General features: G+C 42.9%; 1 protein-coding gene across 1 annotated transcript in view; it reads left to right on the forward strand.

Moving 5' to 3' along the window:
* FNBP4 (formin binding protein 4) overlaps positions 1–19,896 on the forward strand; it is a gene marked incomplete in the record, with an annotated part of 825,158 nt that overhangs the window by 649,413 nt on the left and 155,849 nt on the right.

Genomic DNA, 19,896 nt, shown 5'->3' on the forward strand with positions numbered 1-19,896 from the left:
GATTAATCCCATTGCTAAAGCTGTTGTCTTTGCCTCTTTCTTCTACTCCCACATTGATAAGGCAGTTCTTATCCATATCAAATACAATGAGAATTGTGAAAACATACCTTTGTTTTGGAATAACCGTATAAATAAATTATAACAAAATTGAGAAATTTTCTTAATACTTATAAAAAAAAAGTATCATTCTACCTAGCTTTAACATCCCTCTTAAGCAAACTAGTAGAGGGTTTTAAGGAAATCATTATAAACTGAAAGCTGAACATTGTAAAGCTGAAAACTGAGTAAGAACTTCAAATTGCCAGTAATGCTGTAAATAATTATACATCTTTCTTTAATGGTATCAGGAAGTTAAGAGCTAATACCAAAAATGTTTGAAGCCATTTCACAATAATACTGCATTCTCTGACCCAAAAGATACAAGTGCTCACAAATGTAATATTAATTTTACTCCTCTTAGTTATTTCACAGGTTCCCCAATCCCAGCCACCCCCTTTAATTACTATGGAACAAGTTCTCACAGCACATCGTTTATGGGTCCTGATTAATTTACCATTTTGCCTGCTTGTCTTTGCCAAATATGGTGCATCTGAGTCCCTACTTCTCTTTAACCTAAGCTTCCTCTGATTACATTTCTGAAGCCTGGAAACAGTCATTGTAATGCCACTGCACAAGAGTGGCCCAACCACAGACCCTGGTAAGTAGAGACCTGTCTGTCTCTCTAGCCTCAATGGTAAAGTTATGTAATAGATTATCTAATACCTTAATCTGGACATTGAAAATGTCTTAATCCTGTACCCTTAAGAATTCATCTTTGTCAATGGAAGATGATACTTTTTTAGCCTAATAAATTTATTTGAAAAAATAACCAAAGCCAGTAGATAGTGGTTATGCAGTACATAAAGCATATTTGGTCTTGGCCAAGGTCTTTGACTGTGTTCGAATGCTGGCATTATTGACAGACTTGTACATCTGAATATAAAACCTTATGTTGCATAGCTGATAACCTACTGGTTGTCTGACAGAGCCCATGTGGATAGAGTCACAAGTACCAGTTGTTAAAGCAAGTTAAGTTAACTGTGATGTGTCACAAAGCTCAATGTTGGGCCCTCTCCTGTGTGTGATCTGTTTGTCAGCCCATAAGAGCAGCAGTCCTGGCCTGTGTTTATCTAAGGTTTGTAAGGCTTGCAAACTAGTGTAAATTGGGTGGTGGTGGTCAGTCTTCTACTCACAGTTGCTCCTGCATGCGTAAGACCATGTTAACAAGTGGTGTAAGGACATAAGCCTCAGATTAATTGTGAAAAAACCGAGAGTAGTTTATTTAGATTAACAAAACATTTTGTCATTCAAAATATGTGAGACACCCCTCTAATCAGATGTGGTTGGTAGGCTCTCTTGTTGATAATTTATCATTTGATAGTCATGTCTCCACAGTATTCCAGACAGCCTTCTAGCTCATCTGATTTCTAAAGACATCACCACCAGATCCAAAGAAGTATGTTCCCCTTTATTCATATTTCATTAGACTCATTATTAAACATAATGCACAGTTTGGCTTGTATTTGTCTAAAATTTTCTGTCATTGTGGTCTCATTGAATCATCACTGAGAGGATCAGTGGACTCAAATATATTGGTTATCAGGACAGACTGCCAATCCTCTCTCTTGCTCATTCTCTTGTGGAGTCTTCCCACAAGATCTTTATCTAGCCATTTGAGCTATTGAAGATGCAACCCTTTAACATCCTGTTCCTTCACAGAGCAAATGGTACCTCATGTACCCAGTTAAAGAAACTAAACCCTCATCAGTAGGTATACAAGACGCAAGATTCATATTCCAATGTATTCCTCCCCTCTGGAAAAAATGTCCTCTGTATGTCAAATGGAGTAATGCCTTTGCTACCTTCTAGGCAAGTTAAGTCTAAATAATTGGACCAGCAGCCTTAAATTATGTCCTAGTGTGTTTTGCCTTTCCTTCCTTGACCCTGGAGGAAACTATTCACTGCATTGTTTGGTTAGACTTGCAATCATTCTACAGACTGCCTAGTACTTGCCTTTGAATCTATGAACAAAAGCTATTCCCTCACCTATGTCGAATATTTCCCTTTCCTTCAAAAGATATATAAAATTTGCTCTTTTATTTGGAAGTTTTGGATTTTTAAAAATATTGGTCTGAATACTTTGTGCTTTTTTTTTCTATTTGAATATTTATCCTATGCATTCTTTTGATTGTAGTCCCATTCTTCGTGTACTGATCTTTTATTCGGACTCCTCTTGCATTACTTCTATTTCCACATTCCTGTTTTTAAGCAGTTTGTTTTGACAAGGCCACGGGAATGTTTGAGTGCCCAAATAATGGCCCCTGTGTAACTTCTGATCTTGTATCATTAGACTTTATGTAGCGAGTAAGTGTCTCACTTAAATTATTGAATTGAGTTATCACGTCAGTCGCCCTGCTAGACAGGGGTCTAGGGAAGTAAATAGTGTGGGAAGAAATAGCCAGGGAATTGTTATGGCTAGGCTTGTATAGGCCCTAGGGCTGATGGCCTAGTACCAACCTATGAACCTAAAACCATATTGTCATGTTCCCAGTTAAAAATATACATTTATATTTTTGTATAACTGTCATCAGTCTTATATTACATAAACTGCTTAATTTCTGTTTTCCTTTGTCTCACTCCTTCTCCAAAACTTACTCTCCATGTATTGTTCCCACATTTTTCATTGTTTATGTAATTTGTTCCTACCTTTTCTAAAGATCCCATTTGCAGTTCTTTCATTTCTGTTTACAATATTCAATACTTGAAGTATAGTTTGTTTAGACTGATTTCTGTTTTCTAGTAATTGCTTTTTTGACAGCTACCAGGTTTAAACTCAACGAGGAATTACTATGTCTAGCCAATTCAGAGCCTGTATTTTGGCTTAGAAAAAAGCATTTCCTTATTTACACCTTGCTTATCCAATATTTTTGACAGTGTGTACTGTTGGGAGTTTGTGAAGTTTCCCATTTCATTACACTCCCAAAACATATGATCTCAATCTGCATTCATTCTTTACGAATGGTTCTCAGTTCTGACCCCTTGGAACCGGCTAAGCAGTTCTACAGCTTGTGCCAACCAAAAAACTGTCAAGCTGAGACTCTACCCACAATGCCCTTTTCTCCATTACCTCAGATGTCATTTGTCACTCTGATAACTAGTCTTGTTAGCTGATCTCTCCAGCCAAGTGCTTTAATTATATTTATACATTCCTTTTTTAAACTTGCTGTCTATATTTTTTAAACTAGTTTATCTTTCTGTTTGTTATTTTTTAAACTAGTTTATCTTTGTTTGTTGTTGACTGCGGTGGTGGTGCTGCAGTAGCGTTGTTGCCTCATTGCAAGACGTTGTCCCGTTCGATTCTCAGCTAGAGCGTCTTATGTGTGGAGGCATACGTGACTAGGGCGTGCCTTAGTTGAAGGTTGTGCGTCAGGGCTGGTAACCTGGTACGTAAAAATCCACTACCAATCATTAGTGGACCGGAGTTCCGCTGTAGTGATCCCTAACTGGGAAAAGCCAAAAGACACAAACAAATCTTTGTTTGTTATTTTAGAATGTGTGTGTCTGTAAATTGGTTCTTTAATTTTTACCTCTTAGGTAATCTCTCTAAATACCATCGCTGGTATTTTCCTTTCTCCTTTTACCATTTTTTGGTGTTTCTTCCTACCATTGTTGGTAGGTTTCTTATCTGTCCTGTAAGTGTGAATGTGTGTGTTTTTTCTTTGAAATGTCAGAAAAGCAGGAAGGCATGGCAGCCTTTAAGCAGTGCCGAGATTGTGGAAGAAAGATCCCCAATTCAGACAGGCATCTTTCATGTGTATAATGCTTGGGTGCACCCCTCTTAGAGACTGATTAATAAGATCTGCCAAGGTTTTAGTTCTAGAACTTTGGCAGAGCACCGGAATAAGCTGATTTTGAAAGGATTGTTAAAATCCACTTTGATGAAGCCCTGTTTAAGGCAGAGTCCTCTTCCACCAAAGTTGAACATAAAAAGAGACATCATTCAGTGCTGAGATCACCATCAGCAATGGACTCCAAAAGGCACAAGTCTCCAGTTCCATCACTCCCCTCAGAACCGAAGAGTAGTGTTCTTAAACTAATTGTGAAACAGCCTTCTGCACCGCCATTTATGACTCCCTCGGCATGTACTGTTTCATCACCAACTTTGACAACCTAGTCTCAACAGTCTTGGCAACACTAACTATAACAGTCTCGGCACCGATAGTTTCGCCTGCACCAGAATCTATGACCTCCCACTCTGTTCCGACTTCTCAGTCTGCTCCACACCATATGGTGCTGAAGCTTGAAGCATTTGTACCTGCCAGAACAAGATACTTCTTCTGTAGACCCCTTTCTGGGTCAACGTTCCAGTACATTCATGGATAGGCCAGAGGCTCCCTCAGATATGTCGGTCCGATCAACCAGAAGTGTTTCTGAGGTAGACCTGGTGAGATTAGTGGATCAGCTTTTAGTAGCTAGAGGGGGCCTTCTTGCACCCACTTAGACCTTCCTTCCCTTCTGGAGTCTAGTTCTTTTCTTCCGGGACTCCCTCTGATTTTCTTCCTCCGACCTCCCTTTTAGGTTTGGAGCCCAGCACTTTGATTACCCAAGTTCCAGCTGTTGTGGTGCTGACAGAAGCTCCTTCTTTAGTACTGGATCATCTCTGATGTCTTTGGCTCCCTTGGAGCAGAGTCTGTTGGGGCCGTAGTTCGGCTGTCAGTTCAGGGAGCTCCAGTATGGCACCGATTGTGTGCTTGGAGCCGTCCATAGCTCTCTGAACCCTCACAATTTTGGAGTCTTCCCCATCTCCTGTTTTGGAGGGCGGTCCTCCAGAGCAGATTGTAACCCTAGTTCTGAGGATCTTCATCGTGTTTCTCTGTTGCAGTCATTACTCTTGGGTTATCCTGCTGGCAGGCTGCCCGTGGTCTGTCAGAATTCCAATGTCTAGGTCTGGCGTCAGTTACTGTCGCCTCTTCCCTGACGTCAGTGCGCCAGGGGTATAAAAGATGCAGCTGACGCCATTTTCTTCAGTCTTTCTTGCCTCGCGGTGCCCTAAGCAAAAGCAGTTTGCAAGTGCCAGTCGTCCAACTCCTGAGATTTTCAAATCTGAATTTCAGAACCAAAGTCTTCATTAAAGCTAAGTACCCCTTTGGGGAAACTTTTTTCTTGCTCCAGACCGATGTCAGAAAAAGTTAACAATTATATTTCTTGTGGGTAGCAAATACCTCATAAGGATTTTCACTCTTACAGTATTTCTTGCCTAGGCCCTGATCACAACGTTGCTAGCTGTCGGTTTTGTGCTAGATTCAACCAAAGCACTATCGAGCGTTGGTTCGATTTTGCATTTAATTACTTTGGCCGACGATTTAATTATATAATGCCGGTGGAACAGCCGACAACCAGAGCTTACAAAAAACGCAAGGACAAGGATAGGCATCCGAGGCCCAAAACAGACGCCTCTTCTAGGCCATTGGCCGGTTCTCAGTGAGGCGCTTTCGCAGCCTGGCGCCCGCTACCTCAGAGCCACAGGCCGCTACAGACTCCCACGTGGAGCTGACTGGGCCTCTGGAAACTCAAAGTATTGGACACTCGGAAATCAATCCCTCAGATGGGTCCGGAGCCGCTGAGCAGGCATCGGCTTCTGAGGGTGTCTTCAGACCAACAGAGCTATATGTTAAGCCATCTTCAGCTTCACAGACAAAGACTAAAGCACTAAAGACAAAGAAACAAGTACAGCATTCTCCTCTTCAGACTTCCATGTCTAAAAAACAGATGCTCAAAATGGCCGAAGACCTAATTACTTTGATCAGGGTTTCCCATCCCCCTCCTGATAAGAGGCCTAGGCAAGAGACAGAGTATTATTATTCTGATCAGGTTTCTATTTCCTCTGATTCCTCTTCTGAACAGGATTACCCCATGCTTCCCTATGAGGATTCTGATGCTGAAGAATCCTTTCTTTCAGCCTCTCCTCCTGAGGACTATTCTTTTGGGGAAACACTGCGTACTATGAGGGATTATTTCCACTGGGAGAGCCAAGATTATTCTGAGTCTAAGAAAAGGCTCAGAGACTTCCTGCTTCTTCCTTAGCACAGACCCTTAGCTATCCTGTTCTAGACATTGTAGATGTATTTTCAGAGTCCGGACTGTCCCCTGACTCTTTACCCCCTGTACCTGCTAAGCCAGTCAGATGTTACAGGGTACCGGATTCTAATAAATTCCTATATAAAAACCGCGCAGCAGACCCAGAAACTGTATCTCATGGTCCCAAGGGGGTTAGAGCTTCCACTGCAAAAAAACCCTGTTCCCTCTGAAAGGGATTCTAGGGCGCTAGACAGATGGGGGGAAAAGTTTACACTTCTGCCACTCTGGCTGTAAGGGCTTTAAATTGTCAATTTCATATGCTTAAATATCAGCAATATTTAATGTCACTACTTAAGCAAAAAATGTTGACAAATACTGAATGTTCAGAGAACAAATCATTGCAGGATTTATTGCATGCAACTGAACAAGTGGGAAAGCATACTTTGCATTGTGGTTATGATTCATTGGAGGCCACTTGCAGGGCCGTTGTTACAGGTTCTGTTATTAGAAGGCATGCTTGGTTAAAGGAAGTATATCTGCCTGATCATGTTAAAGCAAAATTATTAGATGCACCCTTACAGCATGATACTTTGTTTGGTACTAAAGCAGAAGAGGTATTGAAAAAAATGGAGGATAAAACAAAATCCATGCAAACTGTAAAGGATTTCTTACAGGTACAGCCACCCAGATTTAGCAGGAACTGGCCTTCTAAAAATTGGTCCTTTCCAGACTCTGACAGACCACAAAGAGATGGATACAGACATCCCAGAGGCAGATCTCAGCCCCAAGGCTCATACAGACCTAAACAATGGGGTGCTCCTACCTCCAAAAGCGGAGAAGACAAATCATAGCCTTACAGGAAACAATCCCAGTGACTTTCCTCTACCAGTTCCAAGCAATTTTCTTTTGACAGCCCCCTTAGGGGGAAAACTGGCACTTTATTCATTAAATTGGCAAATAGTTACCCAAGACAAATGGGTTCTGAACATAGTGTCCCAAGGCTACAGGTTCCATTTTCACACACTACCAAGGTCAAAGGGCATGCCAGACCTGCCACACAATCAAAGGGCAGAGGCACAAAAACAAATAACAACCCTCATGGACATGAGGGCCATTCAGCAAGTACCACAACAAGAGCAGGGACCAGGATTTTACTCCAGATTTTTTCTAGTACCCAGGAAGGAGAAAACCTGGAGACCTATTCTGGACCTGTCTATACTAAACACGTTTCTGGAAGTTCCAAAATTCAAGATGTTGACTCTTCAGCAGCTACTGCCCATGCTGGGCAAGAGGGCTTGGCTCGTAACTTTGGACCTAAAAGAGGTATACCTGCATGTCCCAATCAGACAGTCTTGCAGAAGATACCTCAGATTCATAGCTGGCTCAGTGCATTACCAATTCTCTGCACTGCCCTTTGGCTTATCTACTGCGCCCAGTGTCTTAACAAAATGCCTGGCACCAGTAATTGCGTTTTGCAGACAAAAAGGAATTCAAATATATCCCTACTTAGACTGCCTAATTCAAGCAGAGAACAAAGACACTCTTCTTCAGCATCTGGTGTTTGTAAAAAAAAAAAAAAAAATACTAATTGGCCTAGGGTACACAGTAAACGAAAATAAATCAAAACTAGTGCCCTCTCAAGAGATAATATTCCTGGGCGCAAACTTAAATGCAACTGCCCAGATGGCATATCTCATGCCAGACGAGCAAAAACAACTAACTACTTACTTCAAGAAGTTGGCAACAAAAATCCACTTATCTGCAAGGAAAATCCTGCAGGCCTTGGGTTTCATGGCATCCTGCATTCTACTAATTCCATATGCCAGACTGCATATGAGGAAACTTCAGTGGTATCTAAAAAGTGTTTGAACTCCGCTTTGCCACAGCCTGGAGACAGTAATTGCACTCATTCCCTGCCTACAAAAGGAGTTTCGATGGTGGGGAGAAGCCTGGCACCACAACAAGGGTCTGCCATTCAGTTTACCCACAGCCAAACCGACACTGACAACGTATGCATCAGATTATGCCTGGGGGGCCCATATGGCAGGATAATGTATTCAGGGTACATGGCCTGTAAACCAGATGCATCTTCACATCAATCCAAAAGAGAAGCTAGCTGTTCAAAATGCCCTGACAGTTTAAGGACCTGCTTCGTCCAGGACACTTACTGATGGACAGACAACACTACGGTCATGTGGTACATAAACAAGCAGGGGGTTCTCATTCTTATCCCCTCTGCAGACGAGCAATGACCTTATGGGACACCGCAGTGGCTTTTCAAGTCCACTTACAAGCACAATTCCTGCCAGGAAAAACAAATACTCTGGCAGACAAACTAAGCAGAAACCTCATGGATCCCCACGAATGGAAACTGGATCCACAAGTCTTCAGAATGATAATAAGGAAATGGGGTTGCCCAGACATAGATCTATTTGCCTCTCCTCACAACTGTCAACTGCCGAGATTCTGCACAAGGATTTTCCACAAGCAAGCATGGAAAGTGGACGCCTTATCATTCAGCTGGAAAAATCTAACAGTATATGCTTTTCCCCCTCTGCCTCTACTTCCCAGAGTACTCCTAAAGGTCAGTCAAGAGAAGCCAAAAATTATTCTGATTGCCCCAGACTGGCCACGCCAGCACTGGTACTCAATCCTAAAGAGCTTGTCTCAAGGTCCAGCATGGATATTGCCTCAAACTTCTCACTTGCTGACCCAACAAAACAATCAGATCCTGCACATTCAACTCAGGACCTTAAATCTGGCAGCATGGCGGATAAGGTAGCCATTCAAAAAACTCCTCTTTCAAAATCCGTTATGGATGTTATCTTGGAGGCCAGGAGGCCCAGTACCAGAAAATCTTATGCAGAAAAATGGAAGAGATTCTGTGCTTGGAACCAGGAGCAAGGCATCAACACATTTGTACCAAATATTCCTCAGATTTTACAATACCTAACTGAGATGCTGAACAAAGGCCTTTCCTTCTCATCAATTAAGATTCCTGCCTCGGCCATTTCTGCACATTACAATATGGAACCACCTATTTTTTCACATCCTTTAATAAGGCAGTAATTCAGAGGGGCCAAAAACATTAGGCCTCCAAGGAGAGCACCGATTCCGGCCTGGGACCGCAATTATGTTCTGGAGAAACTCACACTGCCTCCTTTCGAGTCAGCATCAACAGCGAATATTAAATTCCTATCTTGGAAGAAAGCTCTTCTCCTAGCCATTACCTCTGCAAGGCGAGTCTCGGAGTTACAAGCACTCATGGCTGTGGAACCTTTCATCATTTTTCATCCAGACAGGGTTTCTCTGAGGACAAACCCTACATTTATGCTTAAGGTGGTGTCCAGTATGGCCCTCAACCAAACCATTCACTTGCCTACCTTTTACCCAAATCCACAGAACAAGGGTGAGAAAATTCTGCACTCTTTGGACATACACAGGCAGTTATGCTTCTACTTGGACAGAACCAAAGCTTTCAGAAAAACTGAGCAACTTTTAGTGTCATATGCTGCAGGATCACATTGAAAGGCTATATCAAAACAGACTATTTCTAAATGGATAGGCCATTGCGTCCGTTTCTGCTATTCTCAGCATGGCAAATCGGTGCCTAAGGGCATTAGGCCTCATTCCACCAGAGCAGCAGCCTTCATCAGAGGAGTACCAACCAAAGAAATCTTAGAGGCTGCAACTTTGAGTTCAGTGCACACCTTTACAAAACACTACCACATGCCTCTCTAAGTCCAGAGCAGGCTTCGCCACTGCAGTTCTGCAGGGCCTCATAGCCTCTCCTAATCCTATTTAGCCCAGCCACCTATCCTCAGCTTTGGGATTCTACCCAAGAGTAATGACTGCAACAGTGAAACACGATGAACATAGTACAGTTGTGTACCTACCATAAATGTAGATGTTCGAGTGTATTCACTGTTGCAGTCCAGGTTACCCACCCACCATCCCCCTTCTCTTTGCTGGGACTTATGTGCACTTCTCTATCCTATACAACCTTTTTGGTGTATTTGCTTGTAGATGAAGGAAATGTTATTTTTGTACATGCATTTCTTTTTGCTCTATTTTTCAGTCTACCTATTTGGGGCACCTGACATCTGGGGCAAGAAAAACTGAAGAAAATGGCGTCAGCTGCATCTTTTATACCCCTGGCGTACTGACATCAGGGAAGAGGCGACAGCAACCGATGCCGGACCTAGACTTTGGAATTCTGGCCGACCACGGGCAGCCTGCCAGCAGGATAACCCAAGAGTAATGACTGCAACAGTGAATACACTCGAACATCTACATTTATGGTAGGTACACAACTGTACTTTGTCTTTCCCAGTTTTAGGCACCCATCCCTCTTTGTGTGGCCTGCCTTCCAGTTCATGGAGAGAGCTTTAGCTTCAGTGGCCTGGCCTCTCAGTTGGCCCCAGCTACGTCACTTTGTCACATATTTGTACCCTCTGGTGTGCAGCTACCACCATCCCTCACTTGGGGATAGTGAGCACCAAAACGGCAAGATATCCCTGTTCAGGGTCCCTCTTCTGAGTCTTTCTCAGAGATTCCCACTGAGGAACCACCCAGTACGAAGACTTGCAAGAGGAAGCATCTGGATTCTCCAGAAGAATCTGTCATGGAAGACACGGACTACGATGAAGAGAAGGATTCCCTTAGGTCACCCCCTGAAGATGTCTCATTTGGAGGCTTTCTGGAGAGTCTTAAAACAGAGTGGTGATTGGAAGCTCACAAACGCATCCTTAGAGGAATCTGTGCTCTTGCAGGCTTTTGTTGCTCACCTATCTACTTCCTGGGTGACCCTACCCACTGACGAACTTATTAAGCTAATCGTGCAGTTGGCACATTGAGCCCGATCCCTGGAGGTCCAATAAAATTTTTTCAGCTCCAGAAGACGAATCGCATTGGAGAAAGGGTTTAACAGTAGATGCCATGGTGGTGGTGACGGTGGCAGCCACCAAAAAGGAACTTGCTGAGGAGAGTTCCACTGTCCAACCTCCTAACCGAGTGTCTTGGACAATGGATATGTTTTGGAAGCGGGTCTATGCGTCATTGACCTTCACTCTTGGGTCCTTGAATTTCATGGCACACTTCACTAGACTCCAAAGGGATTTGATTAAGGAGTTATGGGATACCCTTGCCAGAGCTTTGTCTGAGGTGCGGGTTAAAGTTGATGTTCATCATGTTACACTGCTGCAGTCATTACACTTGGGTTATCCTGCCGTCAGGCGGTCCCTCAGTCGGCCTGAGTTCCAAAGTCTTGGTCCGGCGTCGGTTGCTGTCGCTTCTTCCCTGATGTCAGTGCGACAGGGGTATACAAGATGCAGCCGATGCCATTTTCTTCAGTCTTTCTTGCCACGTGGTGCCCGAAGCAAAAGCAGTTCGCAAGTGCCGGTCAGCAGACTCCTGAGATTTTAATTCCGAATCCAGAACCGAAGTCTTCTCCAAAGCTAAGTACCCTGTTGAGGAAACTTTTTCTTGCCTCAGACCGATGTCAGTAAAAGTTAACTGTATTTCTTGTGGGAAGCAAATACCTTATAAGGATTTCCATTCTTATTGTATCCCATGCCTAGGCCCAGACCACGACGTCACAGGTTGTTGATTTTGTGCTAGGTTTAACAAGCGCACTATTAAACGTCTGTTTGATTTTGCCCGACATTATTTTGGCAGAAAATTCAATTACACAATGCCGTTGGAACTACCGACGACCGGAATTCACAAAAAGCGCAAAGACAAGGACAGGCATCTGAGGCCCAAAACTGACGACGAAGCCTCTTCTAGGCCTGTTGCCGGTTCTCCGGTTTTCAGCAAGGCGCCTTCGCAGCCCCTGACGACCGCTTCTTTAGAACCACAGACCGCCTCCGACTCCCACGTGGAGATGGCCGGGCCTTCGGACGCACCACTTTTACAGCCTACCGAGACTAACCCTTCAGAGGGATCCGAAGTAGCTGAACAAACCTGTAGCTTCAGAGGGTATTTTCAAATCTACTCAATTAACCATTAAAGCTTCTGCTAAGTCTAAAACTCCTTTAAAAACTAAGAAACAAATTCAGCATTCACCAGGTCAGGCCTCCATGCCTAAGAAACAAATGCTTAAAATGGCCAAAGACCTAATCACTCTGATCAGGGGGTCCCATCCGCCTCCTGATAAAAGGCCTAGACAGGTTGCAGACTATGACTCATCCGACCAGGTGTCCATCTTTTCAGATGCATCCTCAGACCTAGGATATTCCTTACCCCCTTATGAGGATTCTGATGCTGAGGAATCAATTCCTTTAGCCTCTCCGCCAGAGGACTACTCCTTTGGGGAAACCTTGCACACCATGAGGGAGCACTTCCATTGGGAGGGCCAGGATTGTTCAGAATCCAAGAAAAGGCTCAGATTTCCTTTTATTGCCTCAACACAGACCCCTTGCTATTCTTCCATGTTAGATATTGTGGATGATGTGTATAATGCATCCAGTTTAAATCCTGATTCTTTACCTGCTGCTCCAGTTAAGCCAGACAGATACTACAGGGTCCCTGACTCTCACAAATCTCTTTATAAGAGCCCTGCTGCTGACCCTGAAACTATTTCTCTGGGCCCCAAGGGGGGTAAAGGCCTCTTCAGCAAAGAAATCAGTCCCCTCTGACAGAGATTTCAGAGCATTAGACAGATGGGGGAAGAAAGTATATACATCTGAAACTTTAGCAATGAGGGCCTTAAATTGCCAGTTTCACATGCTAAAATATCAGCAATATTTTGTTTCAGATGAAACAAAAAATGCTTCCAAACTCAGATCCTCCTAATTATAAAGAAATGCAGGATTTATTGCATGCAGCTGAACAACTTGGCAAACATAATTTGCAATGTGGTGTTGATTGATTAGAGGCCTCGTGTAGAGCAGCAGTTACAGGATCTGTCATTAGAAGACATGCTTGGTTAAAAGAACAGACGTTACCAGATCATGTTAAAGCAAAATTATTGGATGCACCCTTACAGCAGGATGTTTTATTTGGAGTTAAAGCAGAAAAGGTATTAAAGAAAATGGAGGATAAGGCAAAATGTATGCATACGGTGAAGGATTTCTTACAAGTTCAGCCTCCTCGATTTAGTAGAAATTGGCCAACAAAGAATTGGTCGTTTCCAGTTGCAGACAAACCTCAAAGGGACAGATACAGACATTCAAGAGGTAGAGGTCAACCACAAGGCCCTTACAGACACCTGACAAGGGGGTGCATCAACCCAGAAAGAAGGGGAAGACAGATCTCAAACTTATAAAAAAACAGACCCAATGACTTCCCACTACAGCTGCCAAACAGTTCTCTCTTGGCAGCCCCCTTGGGAGGAAAACTGGCACTTTTCACAATCCGTTGTATGGCAGAATGACATATCTCCCCAACTACCTGTCTCCATAGGGGTTCCCCAGGGATCCATCCTTGGGCCCCTACTCTTATTTGTTTTCACCAATAATCTAGCCTCTGCCACCAAACATGGCCCACTCATACAATACGCAGATGACTCAACCATCATCTGCTCAGCCCAGTCCCTACCCAAACTGCAAAAAGTCACTTTTCCTCTGTTGAAACTTGGTTATCCGATGCCCAATTAATACTCAACCCAAACAAAACTAAACTACTAATTTTCCAACCCACCAAACATACTCAAAACAACTCTCACTTTAACATCACAGCAAAAGACAACACCACTATATACCCAACTGAACACACCAAATTGCTAGAAGTGGAAATAGACAATAAACTAAAATTTGACATTCACATATCCTTGACCATAAAAAGAAGTCCACAAAAACTAGGAGCGCTATACAGAAATAAGCAACTTCTCACCAAATCAGCAAAGATTTCAATAGCAAATTACCACCTTATCTCCACCCTACTTTATGCCTGTCCAATATATACCAACCTAAGGCAATGCGATTTAAACAAGCTAGAGACCTGCTACAACAAAATCGCCAAATTTGCCACAGGGGCATCCTACCGTAGTCACCACTCTCTCTCACTTGCTGAACTGGGCTGGCTTGAACTCCCTCACCTCCTTCAATGGTATCACCTCACTCGCCCACAAACTAGTAAATCATCCACTAAATGTCCCATCCCTCCAGAATCTACTCCAACCCTATCGCACCACCAGACCACTAAGATCCTGCATCAAAAATCACTTGCAGATCACTAAAGCCAATAACTTCGCTGGTGAAGCCCTATTCTCTTGCACCATAGCCAAATTATGGAACTCCCTCCCACCCACAATTAACCTCCATACCATCATGCACCCACTTCAAAACTTTACTAAAAGTGCACCTAAAAACATGCTGGCTATGCCCTTGCAACTCCCACTCTAATATCACCCTCCCCATCCAACCACTACCTTTCTTTCCACTCCACTAACTACCTTGAATTTTGGCAAGTTCAGATGCTCATATGCCAGTACTTATTATACAGCAGGAACTTCTTCTTGTAACATTTGTTAATGTCTGTTATGTACTTCACAGATAAAGATTCTAGTTGTCTACTGATGTACTATGTTCTTCATCTGTAAATGTGTTGTAAGTAATTGCTATGTAAATTGTTAATCGCTATGTAATCCAGTGTAACTACTGTCTGTTTATTTTAACTGTGGAGCTTTTCTCCCCGGGCCTCTGCTGAAAATGGACCTATGTCTAGTCGGACACTCCCGGTCAACAAATATATATAAATAAATACATTTTCTGTCACAACTGGCATATGATCACCAAAGACAAATGGGTTCTCAGCATTATATCTCAAGGTTACAGGTTCCACTTTCACACTCTGCCAAGATTAAAAGGAATGTCAAATCTGCCACCAAATCAATGGGCAGAGCCTCATAGACAAATTACGGCACTCATGGCCATGAGAGCTATTCAAAAGGTACCACTACAGGAGCAAGGACAAGGATTTTACTCAAGACTCTTTCTGGTTCCCAGAAAGGACAAAGCCTGGAGGCCCATTCTGGATCTTTCTTCTCTAAACACTTACCTGGATGTTCCAAAATTCAAAATGTTGACACTACAGCAGCTTCTTCCCATGCTGGGCAAGGAAGCTTGGCTTGTAACTTTGGACCTCAAGGAGGCATACCTGCGTGTCCCTATCAGACAAAACTGCAGAAGATACCTCAGATTCATCGCTGGTTCAATGCACTACCAATTCTCTGCACTGCCCTTTGGCTTATCTACTGTGCCCAGGGTCTTCACATAGTGTCCGGCACCAGTAATTGCATTTTACAGACAGAAAGGAATTCAAATTTATCCCTACCTGGACAACTGCCTGATTCAAGCAGAGAGCAAGGACATTCTTCTAAAGCATCTGGCATTTGTAACAAAGTTAAGTTGCCTAGGGTACACAGTAAGCGAAAAGAAGTCAAAACTAGTGCCCTCACAAGAGATAATATTTCTGGATGCCAGCTTAAATACAACGGCCCAGATGGCTTATCTCATGCCAGACAAGCAAGGACAACTGACTCAATATTTTCAATTGATGGCAACAAAGACCCAGCTCCCTGCAAGAACAATTCTGCAGGCCTTGCGTTTCATGGCATCTTGCATACTACTAATTCCATATGCCAGACTGCATATGAGGAAACTACAATGGTACCTAAAGTGTGTCTGGTCTCAACACTGTCAAAGTTTGGAAACAGTAGTACCACTAATTCCTTGCCTTTAACAGGAGTTTCGATGGTGGGCTCAAGCATGTCACCTCAACAAGGGACAGCCTTTCACTCAACCCACAGCCAGGCAAACACTGACAACAGATTCTTCGGATTACGCCTGAGGAGCACACATGGCAGGAAAATGCATTCAGGGCAAGTGGCCCACAGAACAAAGGCATCTTCACATCAATCAAAAAGAGATGCTAGCCGTACAAAATGCCCTTACAGCTTTCAAGGACCTTCTGCATCCTGGACAACTACTACTAAAGACAGACAACACCACAGTTATGTGATACATAAACAAGCAAGGGGGCACTCATTCCTTTCCCCTCTGCAGACAAGCCATGACCTTGTGGAACACAGCTCTAGCCTATCAAGTTCATCTGCAAGCACAATTCCTGCCAGGAGAGAAAAACACACTGGCAGACTACTTAAGCAGAAACATCATAGATCTGCACTAGTGGAAATTACATCCACAAATGTTCAGAATGATAACACAAAAATGGTGGAGCCTGGACATGGATCTGTTTGCATCACCAATGAACTGCCAGCTACAGAAATTCTGCACAAGGACTTGCCACCCGCAAGCATGGAAAGTGGATGCCCTCTCATTCAGCTGGAAGAACCTAAAAGTATATGCTTTTTGACCACTACCTCTCCTTCCAAAGGTACTTATAAAAGCCAGACAAGGAAAGCCAAAGATGATCCTGATTGCCCCAGACTGGCCACGCCAGCACTGCTGGTACCCAGTCTTAACGAAGTTAGCACAGGGTCCACCCTGGATTTTGCCTCAAATCCCACTTCAGACTCAACACAACAATCACATACTTCACAGCCAGCTAAAGACTTTAAACCTGGCTGCATGGCAGATTCCTTAGTCAAGCAAGCAATGCCTCTCTCCAAAGCTGTTATGGATGTCATTCTGGAGGCCAGAAGGCCGAGCACCAGGAAAGCCTATTCGGATAAATGGAAAAGATTCTGTGCCTGGAACCAGGCTCACAGCCTAGACCCTCTTGTCCCAAATATTCCTCAGATACTACAATATTTAACTGAGATGCTGGACAAAGGCCTCTCTTTTTCATCCATCAAAATGAACATCGTCTGATCCTAAATCCCAAAAAAACTAAAATGCTGTTATTTTCACCAACACGTAGGTCTACCGCTTTCACCTTTACCATAAAATCAAATGATGGCACAATAATCTCCCCTGACCCATCTGCAAAACTATTAGGTGTCATCATAGACAATAATCTCAAATTTGACCTACATGTTAACCAAACTATCAAAACCATCAATAAAAAACTAGGGTCACTTTACAGAATAAAAGCCTTCCTAACCCCTCCAGCTAAAATTGCCATAGCTCGCTCTCACCTTCTTTCAACCCTTCTGTATGCATCCCCTCTACTCTCGAATTTGAACAAGACTGTCCTTAACAAACTCTCAATTTGCTACAACCACATTGCCAGGGTTGCCACTGGGCTGCCTTTTAGGACACATCATTGCATCAATCTAAATCAGCTTGGTTGGCTTGAACTACCCAGCCTAATCCAGTATAACCAACTGATTATGGCCTATAAAATCCTCTCTAATCCGGACAATACTCCTGCACTTAAAAATATTATCACCCCCTATAACAATCTTAGACCGCTTCGATCCTCTAACAAACTACTAATTCAGACTAGCAAAATTAATAACACAGCCGGTGATTCTCTCTTTGCAAACTCTGTAAGTAGATCCTGGAACTCACTTCTAGCTGATATTACCTTACTTTCCACCTTAGGTCAATTTAAAACTAGACTCAAACAACATTTGTCACTTAACTGGCTATGTCAATGTATCAAGCCTGGCTAACTCGAATGTGTAAAAATCTGTTAACCAGTTTACTGTGTAATTTAATTTAATCCTGACTTGTGCTCAGGACTAACTTTAACCTGTGGAACTTGTTTAACTTGCTTACTTATGTAATCTCTGTAAATAATCTGTTTGTAATATGTAATGCTGGTATTATGTAATGCTGTATCTGCTTACCCTTGGAGCTTTTCTCCCCGGGCCTCCGCTGAAAATGGACATGCATCCAGTCAGACTATCCCGGTCAACAAATGTAAAATAAAATAAAAATAAAATAAATAAATAAAAATCCACGCCTCTGCCATCTCTGCTCATTACAACACGGACCCACCTCTTTTTTCTAATCCTTTGATAAAGCAGTACCTCAGAGAGGCTAAAAACATAAGACCGCCCCGTAGAGCACCAACTCCAACTTGGGACCTCAACTTCGTGTTGGAAAAATTTACTTTACCTCCTTTTGAGCAAGCAAACTCAGCAGATTTAAAATAATGTCTCTTGGAAAACTGCTCTGCTCCTGGCAATAACCTCAGCACGAACAGTTTCAGAATTACAGGCACTAATGGTAGTGGAACCTTTCATCATTTTCCACCAAGCCATGGTGTCTTTAAGAACAAACTCTACTTTTATGCCAAAGGTGGTATCAAGTGTGGCTCTAAACCAAACTATTCACTTGCCAACGTTTTATCCAAACCCACAGAATAAAGGGGAGAGACTTCTGCATTCTTTGGACATACACAGGCAGTTACGCTTCTACTTGGACAAAACAAAAGCTTTCAGAAAAACTGAGCAATTGTTTGTAGCATATGCTGCAGGAGCACAGGAAAATGCCATTTCAAAACACACCATTTCAAAATGGATAGGACACTGTATACGTTTCTGCTATACACACCATGGGAAAACTGCACCTAACAGCATTAGGTCTCATTCTACCAGGGCAACAGCCACTTCAACTGCCTACCTCAGAGGAGTACCTACCAAGGACATTTTGGAAGCAGCAACTTGGAGTTCTGTACATACCTTCACCAAGCATTACCACCTGCCTCTTTACTCTAAATCCAGAGCTGGCTTTGCCACGGCAGTGCTGCAGGGCCTTATAGCCACCCCTAATGCCTTATAGAACTAGCCACCCTGCCTCAGCTTTGGGACTCTACCCAAGTGTAATGACTGCAGCAGTGTAACACGATGAACATAGTACAGTTTTGTACCTACCATAAATGTAGATGTTAGAGTGTATACACTGCTGCAGTCCAGGTTACCCTCCCTCCTTCCCCTCTTTTTTTGCTGGTACGTACCTATGTCTTCTACCCTTTACTACCTATGGGGAGTATTTGAACTGAAAGTTTTCGATTACTTTTCATTTGTATGTGTTAACAATTTGCATTGCCTACCTTTTTGGGGGCACCTGACATCTGGGGCAAGAAAAACTGAAGAAAACGGTGTCGGCTGCATCTTCTATACCCCTGTCGCACTGACGTCATGGAAGAAGCGACAGCAACCGACGCCGGACCAAGACTTTGGAACTCAGGCCGACTGAGGGGACCGCCTGACGGCAGGATAACCCAAGTGTAATGACTGCAGCAAGTGTATACACTCTAACATCTACATTTATGGTAGGTACAAAACTGTACATGTGAGAGTGTTCAATCTCGCTATTTGTTCTTACACACGGGTTCGGCGCCGAGTCGGCCGAATTGCAAAGCTCTGAATCTCAGAGAAGCTCGAGACCAGCCCATATCCCACAATCCTCCCTGCCATTACCCTGATCTAGTTTGCCGCTGCAACAGATCGGATCGAGGAGAGCTTGGACCAGATAGAAAATTGATAATTGGTTACAGTTTACAGATAAGCTACTTATTTTTTTGCTGAAATAACTTTATATTTCTTAAATAGTTTATAGAAGTGCTGTGTGTGTGTTTTATATATATATATATATATATATATATATATATATATATATATATATATATATAAATCACCTTTATTCTTCAGGCACCCTTTTGTGGCCTAACCCTTTTTTTCTCTGGGTGTGGTTTGTGAGTGTCTTATATTATATAGCCTTTTCTAGACTTGTATATACATTTATAGGATTTAGTAGTTTTTAGCAGTTTTTTTCTACTCATTAGCCTAGTGAAGTGTTTGCTATATTAGTCATGTCGGAGAAAGCTAAATCTGGCTTTAAAAGATGTCAGTGTGGGCAGAAAATGTCCATTACTGACAATCATGCTTCCTGCGTCTACTGTCTTGGCCCTCTCCACCTTCAG

The sequence above is a fragment of the Protopterus annectens genome, chromosome 9.part0 (assembly GCF_019279795.1).
Source record: "Protopterus annectens isolate FY-2018-M chromosome 9.part0, PAN1.0, whole genome shotgun sequence".
Lineage (NCBI taxonomy): Eukaryota > Metazoa > Chordata > Ceratodontiformes > Protopteridae > Protopterus > Protopterus annectens.